Source organism: Monomorium pharaonis, chromosome 3 (assembly GCF_013373865.1).
Source record: "Monomorium pharaonis isolate MP-MQ-018 chromosome 3, ASM1337386v2, whole genome shotgun sequence".
NCBI lineage: Eukaryota > Metazoa > Arthropoda > Insecta > Hymenoptera > Formicidae > Monomorium > Monomorium pharaonis.
The window spans coordinates 13,461,070-13,471,165 of NC_050469.1; the positions used below are offsets into that span (position 1 = coordinate 13,461,070).

Sequence of the window (10,096 nt, forward strand, 5' to 3'; positions counted from 1 at the left end):
AGAAGCTGGATGGAGGGAGGGAGGACGAGGAAATATCGCGGATAGAGCGGAGCGATTCGCCTGTCTCTCGCGCTGCGAGGGTGTTTGCGAAAGAGATTAGATAAATTGACTGAAATATCGCCTGCGATTCGCCTCTCTATTAACGTCGCGTATTCACATTGAGCGTAACGTCGAATTTGCACGGAACGCGAGGAGAAGGCGAGTCGGGTGGCAAGTTCGCGGGAGGGGGGGAAAGAAAATCGAAAAGCGAACGAAGCGAACGTTACTTCCTGGCATCGACTTGTCCCTTTCTCGATCTCGATATTGCGCGAACGTTAATGAACCAAACTTGGGCTCGTGGCCAGTGAGAGACGGCAGGTAACTCGAATGGCGAGTTAAGTCGCCTATCTTGAACGATAAGAAGTAACAGGAAAGAGTTAAAGGCAAACCGATAACGCATCACTCGAATTAATCCGTGGGTGACACCCGCGGGGAAAGAACGAACTTGTTAAAAAATTTAGTCAAATGCAGATCTGAAAATAATTCGATTCGACCATCAAAACACATTATTAACAAGTGAAATGATAAAATGATGCAAAAATTTCGATACTTCGGAATTATTTTGACGATCTAACAAAATTATCTTCACAAATCTGTATGTAACTAATTTTTTAGATACTTCAGCAAGAGCAACAGTCTTTCCGTGTAATATCGAATTAAAAGTCCAGCGTGCAGACGAGGGAGCGAGCTTCACGGCTACTGCATTAACCCCCTTTCAACAGGGTGAACGAGTATCTCGCTCTATCCAAATTTGCTTGCCTGTTGACTTTGTTAGAAAAAAAAGAGCTCGATGTCAAACGCGGGAATGCGCGAGTTATCCTCCCCATTACATTTTCTCGGGGGTAAAACGAGCGAGTCGCGTTTATTCTCTCAACTCGATTCTGTCCAGCGGGCGTTCCGCGTGACGATCTGTACGCGGAACCGTGTAAGAGGGGCCCAGGCATTATGCATAACTGAGCGGCAAATCGTTCGCTTACCTCCGCTCTTATCTCTCACTCGTCGGAAGCTAGAGCAAATAACCCGCCGTCTGACTCGTCCCCGCGCCCCGCTGGCTCCGCATAAATTTTGGCACCGTGACGGAACGTGGCGTTCGGACGAAGTCACGTTTTCGTGCTTAATTGTCGAGACGGAGGAGATGACCGATCCAAGTCACGTCGGACGCGGGGAGGAGGGGAGAACTACCCTTGGAAAAACGTCGACAAACGTCTCTCGCGGAGGCGAGAGGGAGAGCGAGACATTGTCGCGATAATTAAACGCGCCGATAATGGAGAGAGATTAAATCAGGCTGTCGCGCGCGCTGGAGGGTTCTCTTCCGTTCGTAAAGAGGAGGAAGGGGAGAGGGGAGAGAAAGACACGTCAGAGAGGATGATCACGAGGGAAACCAGCGAAGATTCAAACTTCGCTCTTCCCTGGTGTATCCCCGCGACGACACGACGGACGCACACGGGAATGCGCGCACAACAGAGAGAGAGAGAGAGAGAGAGAGAGAGAAAGAGAGAGAGAAAAAACACACCAGTTCGCGCCTACCCGATCACCCGACCTTTCAGCCTCGCCGGGACCGTTTCCGCGTCGTCGACGTCGTCGTCGTCGTCCGGACACGCGACTACTACCCGCCGCCGAGCGATGACGCGCGCCGCGCCGCCGCCGACGATCAATCGCGCGCGGGAGGCAGACCCGACGGACGCGGCCGAGCGTCGACGAGGAGGGTGGCGGCAGCGGCCCACGTTTTCACCGTGGGTGACCGAGCGCCCCGTTATCTCTTCTCGGTAAGCGAACCTCGAGGAGTCCTCTCTCTCTCTCTCTCTCTCTCTCTCTTTCCTCTCTCTCTCTCTCTCTCTCTCTCTCTTTCTCCCTCCCTCCCTACCTCCCTCCCGCCCTCGTGCCCGTCTTTCTTCGCCTTCGCCTTCGTCTTCCTTCGACCCTCGATACTACGTCGCCGATATATCAGCCAATCCCCACGAGGGCGAGGGGGAGAGAGACGCCCGAGGGGCGAGAGGGACTCCGGGGAACATCCCCGTGCCGAGTCTTTCCTTCTCTCGCGATCGTTCTTCTCCTCTAACTCTCGTACTCGCGCAAGGGTCGCGCGAGTACCGTTGTGGTATCGGGGCGGCAGGCGGGCGGATCGATTCGCGTGCGCCTCTTCTTGGCATCGCGAGGAGCTCGAGTTATTCTCGTGACCGACGTCCGTCCGTGCAACGCTGCCGCCACCACCTTGCTCGCGCTCCACCTTCTCCCTACGCCGCGACCACCGCCACCTCCGTCGTCGCCGTCGCCGTCGTTCTCCCCGTCTCTCTCTCTCTCACTCTCTCTCTCTCTCGCTACTCCACGCATCCGTCTCTCGCGTCCGAAAGGAAGAGAGAACGACAAACAGGAGAGGACTCACCAACACCGGGCGATGAATTTACCTTTTTGCCGCGTCGCGTTCAAGGCATACACTGGTCACTGTATTTAAGGCACGGTGCACTACTACTCGGTGTCCCAATCCACGGGGCCCGCAAAAACCAGCCGCCGCGATATAAATCCGGGAGCCGCGAACGCGAGTCTCGCACACACGCACGGGGTGTACCGAGGGTGGCCGGGCACTGAACGGCCAGATGGCGCTCGCGCCCGTGCGCGCCACCCCTGTCGTCGAAAAACCACCGCCGCTGCGCCGCCCCCTACTACACGTACGTCTCCCTCGTTTTCACTCCTCCCCCCCCCCTGCCACCCCCGTCGCGTCCACCACAATGGAGGGGGCGCTCGACATCGTCCCTGTTTCCGTGGGCACTGACAGAAATTTTCGTGGGACCACGTGCGCGCGTTTCTTTTTTTTTTTTTTCAGGGGGATACTGTTATTATGATTAACATCAAAAAATCCGAAGCTTGCGCTCGTTCCGAATTTTATGACAAAATTCGCGTGTAAAGTGCCAATAATGATGACAAATAGCGGCGCAACAAAGAGGAGAGAAAAAAAAAACAGCTTCGCAATTGATGTACGATTCTTTAATATGATTGGTCCTTGCCCTTGGTTCCCGCGAGATCTAAGCGTACAAACCAATCAGTGTTAAAGAAGCTTAACAACAGTCGCTTTTTCTGCTGAAAGCAGCCAATGACTTTGGGGTTTTGTGCTATTGACCTCGCGCTATTTAAAAATCCCGCTGTGCAATTTTATCACGTCGAAATAGCATTTACGTCAGCATAATTGACGTAAATGTAAAACTGCCGCAAATAAAAGGGAGCTCTTAAAGAGCGACGTCGAGGCGCATTATCGCTCGGCAAATGTGTCACGTGAACCATACTTACATGGTGCGAAACGATGCTTATCTGTTTTTCAGTAGATAGCGGGATATAACAGTAAAATTGTGATCTCTCAAAATTTACGCCGATCTAAAAGTAAAACTCTTATCGACGCTTCTGTTTATAGTACTTTGTATTCTGTTGTTCCGTCTGAATTCGCACGTGGAGAAATATTTTTTAATGGATCAATATAAGCGTAAGCAAGACTGGTGTTTACGAGTTGTAAGCGTTGCAACTTCGTTCTATCGCTTTATCTATATAGAGAATGGCGCGAAGGACACGCGATAAAATTTGTATTCCGCGTAGCAGGTCGATTACTCGCGTTTTCGCTTTTCAAGATTACTTTTCGAGCTGCACACGATAACTGGGCACGTTCAGCAGACAGAGCGAGTCATTGAGCGCTCAGTGATTCTTTACTATGATTGGATTCTGGTTTCAAATCCAGCGAAGGATTAAAGGCAAGAACCAATCATATTAGAGAATCATTGAGCGTTCACGGATTCCGCGCGCCTATTGATTGTCCGGTATATTTTTTGTGCTGCATCGAAATATGCAAAACATCCCTTCGCACTCAAAATAACACATTTTGCTACAGTTTGCTATACAGTTTTAAATAAATAACTTTTAAACGAGTAAGAATCCAAATAAACTTTTGCACGAATATTTATTAAATTTATCAAGTATATGTAAAATTTAATAAATTTAAAAATTTTGATTTAATTCGCAGTTTGAATTCTTCATAAAATTTGCATATATTAACTGCAAAACGTATTTTACATAAAAATACAGAGCAAACAAAAAATTAATTCTATCCATTTGTTATTTATGTATGACTAAATTTTTTATACGTTTCTTCCAACTTCTCCTTAGAAGCACGGACCCCTTCAGCAGTAACGGAAGCCAAATCGTATGCCTCAGGTGGTTCTTCTCGCGCTTCCTAAACGCGGTTTGTATGCGTTTCATCAAAACTCTCTAGTTTTCGACATAACGAGGGAAACGTAACGACTAACGACAGAAATAACATTGGTTTCCATGCGCGGCGAGGGTATTTTCAGTAAAAATAAATTAGCAACGCGCGGACGCCGCACTCGCGGCAAAAATCGATAATTCGCGATAACATTTCCAAAATTGCAGTCACAATTATGTTTCCTCTTCCGAATGATGCAATTTCAAAGTAATAACCTCGTAATTATCATCGAGACAAAATAATGTAATGTTGACATAAATGAAATATAAGAGCAAGAAGAGATAAACGGTTTCTATATATATCTAATATTTAGCAAATTATTGAAGTTGTCATTAAAATAAAAATTTAAAATGAAATTGGCAAATGTAAAAAATCTACATATTTTATTGATAATCTATATCTTTATAAACAGAATACGGTGGTTTTATTTTATATTTTTTAAAATATAAAATAAAACCACCATATTTCTTGTCAATATTCATATATACAGTACAGATCAAATTTAAATTTTTAACTATAAAAATTTCAATCATTAGAATTTTTAATAATAAATAAAATATAAAATAATAAATAATATTCAGCAATAATTTCTGTCTTTTTAAATAAATAAAACTAAATGTTTAAAATATTTAACTAAGATATTTAAACTCCAATTTATATTTAAATATAAATTAGAAATTTATATAGTTAGATATATTTTATTGACTAAATGGAAATCATAGCGAAGGCGCTCATTGGTATAAAATTATAAATATTATATATTTCTTTAAAGACAAATTTTAATACATAAAAAATAAGATTGGATAAATTAAAATACTTTTATCTAAATTAAAGTTAATAAAAATAATTTAGTTACGTTAAAAGTTACGTGAACAAATAATCAAATTAGTTAAAGGTACGAAAGTTAATATTAAATAAACGTAACTTAAAAGTTAAGTTTAAAAACATTTATATTAAAATAAAAATATAAAAATCTCGCATTGATTAAAAATTTATCACTTCTGACATTTTTAAACTGAAATTATTCAACATTATTATTATTAAATTGTCTATTTTTGACATTGTAAAATTTGAATTATTTATTATTTGACTAAATTTTATTTATTTTATACACTAAAAAATATTTCTCGGTTTTTGATCGTTACTCACTTTTTGCATATTAATTCTGTATATTTAAAAATAGTTTATGTTTAAAAAATATAATAATGCTCGTTAAAACTAGTTGTACGTCGATATAATGTTTAATATATGTATACTATATTTAGTTTAACAGCGATAAGATTAAACGTACACTTCTCAACGAATTTCGGAACGCACCTAAATTTCTCAGAAAGATACTTCAACTTTTCGTTATATTTTATATCACAAAATATTTTTCGCTACCTGTGCACCAAAAGTGATCCTTTTTCCACCTGTTAATTCACACTCAACGACCACACTTCGACGCGTATAAATTTTAGTCGGAAATGTTTATATTTTTAAATGACATAAGAGACATCTGTCGCTGCTCCCACAGTGTGTGGCAGCCCTTGCGATTTATTCCCCATTTTTAGTTATTTTCTAGTTTCTTTATTTATTTGTTATCAAACTAATTTCAAGCAATTTATGTTTCTTAGATACTAAAAAAAGGAATGTTGTTTATTAAAAAAAGAAATTATTTATTCTTTTGTAAGCTTGATATTAGTAAACACGTATAACTTTACAAAGTCTATTTATTTCATAAGTATAAGATAAATTAGGGAAATCATTCCCATAACTGGTGACCCCGACGTGATAGAAAAGACAAGCCTGTCAAAGAATCGAGTTTACGTTTTGGCTCTCCTGACGATTGTCGTGCACGAAATTTGAAATCTTTCTTCGAGATGCCTGTTGAACGTTCTCCTGTGTCTTCTCCTGGGACATCGACTGAACAACCTCAAGAACATCTGCTTCTGGAAACGAAGGATCAACATGATGTTAACCGGACTCTCTTTTCTGATCAACATTCATCAGCTATACGAGGTGACACCCAAGAAATTCACTCGAATGAATTCCGTCTTTTGAAATTGCCATCTTTTTGGCATAAACAACCGAAACTTTGGTTTGCTCAATTGGAAAGTGAATTTTTAATATATAGAATTCGTTCTGATGATGTTAAATATAATTCGGTTATACGTCACCTTGATGAACAAGCTTTAGTAGCTGTTGCTGAGATCGTTGAAAATCCTCCAGAGCGAGATAAATATCTTTATTTAAAAAATGTACTTATAAATCGATTTTCTGATTCTGAGGAGAAAAGGTTACGTCAATTATTAGCTGGAATTGAATTAAATGATAAAAAGCCGACGGAATTGCTTCGAGAACTTAAACAATTAGCTGGAAATGCTATTTCTGAGAATATTCTCCATTCGATCTGGCTTCAAAGATTACCTCTTAGAGTTCAAGCTACTTTAGCTGTTGTTGATGAAGCTCCTTTAATCAAGCTTGCTGAATTAGCTGATAAAATTTTGGAGAGAGATTCGGGCTTACAAATTGCCGCTGTAACTTCTACACCTGAATCTGGTTCCTCTAGTTTAGCTGATTTGGAGCGTAGAATTTCCGCTTTAGAAGTTAAACGCTATAGAAGCAGATCGAGATCTAGATTTAATTATAACAAGAGATTTAGATCAAATTCTCGGAATAAGTATTTCAAGAATGATAAATCTGATAAATCTGATAAATCTGATAAATCTGATAAAGTGCCTACTTGTTTTTATCATAAGAAATTTGGTGATAAAGCTCAAAAATGTACAATACCTTGTGCTATGTCTAAAGCTTTTACTGCAAATCCGGAAAACTGATTTTGCCGTTGAGTCATGAGGCAGATTGTGACGGTTTACCTTGTAGTCGCCTCATTGTTACTGATAAAACTTCATTACTCAATTTTCTTGTCGATACCGGAGCTGACATTTCATTGATTCCTAAAAGATTAGCTCAGTTTTCTCAATCTTCTTTATCTTTTAAACTGTTTGCTGCTAATGGATCCAGGATTAATACCTATGGAGTTAAAACCTTAGTTTTAAATCTTGGACTGCGCAGAAATTTTAAATGGAAATTTTGTGTCGCGGATATTCAACGTCCTATTTTAGGAGCTGACTTTTTGAGTCATTACGGGATTTTAATCGACATCAAGAATAAAAAACTTTTAGACAGTGTTACTGGATTGTCATTTAAAGGGAAACTGTCTAATGTTAATCACTTGTCGATTTGCACTACTTCTCCTGACTCACCTTACCATAAAATCCTTGCAAGATTTCCTGAATTAACGCATTTTGCACCTTTGACTTCCAACAAGTTACATCAAGTTGAACATCATATTGTTACAAGAGGACCTCCTATTTCTGTTACTCCACGAAGACTTTCTCCTGAGAAGCTTAAATTTGCTCGTGAAGAATTTAACCTTATGATTGAGCAAGGTATTTGTAGGCCTTCTAGTAGCTGTTGGTCTTCTCCACTGCACATGGTCCCTAAAAATGATAATTCCTGGAGACTTTGTGGAGATTATCGTGCTCTTAATGCTATTACTGTTCCTGACCGTTACCCTCTCCCACATATTCAAGATTTAACAATGGGATTACATGGTAAGAATATATTTTCTAAAATTGACTTGGTCAAGGCTTATTATCAAGTTCCTGTTGCTGCTGAAGATATACCTAAGACGGCTGTAACCACTCCTTTCGGTCTTTTTGAATTTCTTGTCATGCCTTTCGGACTATGTAATGCTGCTCAGACTTTTCAACGTCTTATGAATATTATTCTTGCTGGCTTAGACTTCTGTTTTTGCTATTTAGATGACATTTTAATAGCCTCTAATAATGTTGAAGAACACTTTGAACATCTTGAAATTCTTTTCTCTCGTCTTAAACAGTTTGGTATGACTATTAATTTATCAAAAAGTCTTTTTGGCCAGTCTGAAATTTCCTTTCTTGGCTTTTTAATTTCTAATCAAGGAATCAAGCCTACAACAGAGAAAATTAAAGCTATTATTGATTTTAAAAAGCCTAAAACATTTCTAGATTTACGAAGATTTTTAGGAGTCATTAATTTCTATCGCCGGTGTTTAAAAGATGCTGCTAAACATCAAGCTATTTTGACAGATTATTTAAAGGACAGTAAGAAGCGTGATAGAAGACTAATTATTTGGACACCTGAAGCGGAGGAAGCTTTTCGTTTTTGTAAAGAAGAACTTACCAAGATTACTACTTTGACTCATCCTGTTCCTGCAGTTCCTCTTATTCTTTCTTGTGATGCTTCTGATTTTGCTATTGGAGCGGCCTTGGAACAAATTATTGATGGGATTTCCAAACCGATTGCCTTTTTCTCTAAAAAATTAAATGATACTCAATGTAATTATAGCACTTATGATAGAGAGCTTCTTAGTATTTATTCTGCTATTAAACATTTCAGATATCTTCTTGAAGGACGTGAATTTATTATTCAAACAGATCATAAACCTTTAATATTTGCCTTTCATCAGAAGATGGATAAAGCTTCTCCTCGGCAAATTCGTCAACTGGATTTTATTGCACAATTTTCCACTGACATCAGACATATTTCTGGAAGAGATAATATTGTTGCTGATTTATTTTCAAGAATTAATGCTATTTCTTTGCCTGTCATTGTTTCTCTTGAAGATCTTGCTAACTGTCAAAAGGAAGATGAAGAACTTAAATCTCTTTTTAACAATTCTTCTCTTAAGCTACAAAAATTAATTCTTACTGGTTCAATTTCACCTATATTTTGTGATTGTTCCACTGAGAATATTCGTCCTTATGTTCCTTTACGTTTACGAAGAAGAATTTTTGATATTGTTCACGGTTTGGCTCATCCTAGTGGTAGAGCGACTTTAAAACAAATTCAACAAAAATTTGTTTGGCCTTCAATTAAAAAAGACATTAAAGAATGGTCAAGATCTTGTCTTTCTTGTCAGCGTTCCAAGATTTCAAGACATAACAAAAATTTACCTGTCAAGATTTCTGTTCCAGATCAACGTTTTCAACATATACATCTTGATTTAATTGGACCTCTTCCTGTCTGTCAAGGTTTTCGGTATTGTCTTACTATGATTGATCGGTTCTCCAGATGGCCTGAAGCTGTTCCTTTATCTGAAGTCACTGCTGATATTGTTTCTACGGCCTTTTATTCACACTGGGTTGCAAGATACGGTGCTCCATTTACAGTCACTACGGACCAAGGTCCTCAATTTGAAGCTGCTTTATTTAAAGCTCTTACTAATCTTATTGGCTGTGAGCGTGTCAGAACTTCTGCTTATCATCCTGCTTCTAATGGAATTCTGGAAAGATGGCATCGTACCTTGAAGAGTGCTATCATGTGTCATGCTAAGAATAATTGGATTGAAGTTTTACCCTCCGTTTTACTTGGACTTCGGACTTGTTTTAAAGAAGATTTACAAGCTTCTCCTGCTGAAATGCTTTATGGATCTACTCTTCGTTTACCTGGAGAATTTTTCATTGATGAAGATTTGCCTGCGGATCCTGAAATTTTTATTGAAAAACATAGAGAACATATGAGATTGATTAAATCCAGACCTACTGCTCATCATTGTAAAACTACTCCTTTTCATCATCCTGCTTTGTCTGATTGTTCTCATGTTTGGCTCAGAGAAGATTGTTTAAAGAAATCACTTCAACCACCTTATTCTGGCCCTTTTCGTGTTGTTAAACGTGTTAATGAATACCTTTTTACTATTGATATTGCAGGTAAAATTGTTAACGTCTCCACGGAACGTCTCAAACCAGCCTTTTTACCCAAGGAAATTCCTCTGGATCATCTTGC

General features: G+C 39.5%; 1 protein-coding gene across 6 annotated transcripts in view; it reads right to left on the reverse strand.

Moving 5' to 3' along the window:
- Positions 1-2,630, reverse strand: part of LOC105831729 — a 48,412-nt gene extending 45,782 nt beyond the window's left edge. For 2 of the 6 annotated variants that reach the window (XM_012672087.3, XM_036284693.1), the window contains exon 1: positions 2,445-2,630. The gene's annotated coding sequence lies outside the window, so the exon portion shown is untranslated. Of the gene's footprint in view, positions 1-1,016; positions 1,516-1,552; positions 1,650-2,422 lie in introns of those variants that run through there. The other 4 variants (XM_036284699.1, XM_036284692.1, XM_036284695.1 and 1 more) reach the window with 4 other exon arrangements.
- Positions 2,631-10,096: the final 7,466 nt, after the last annotated feature.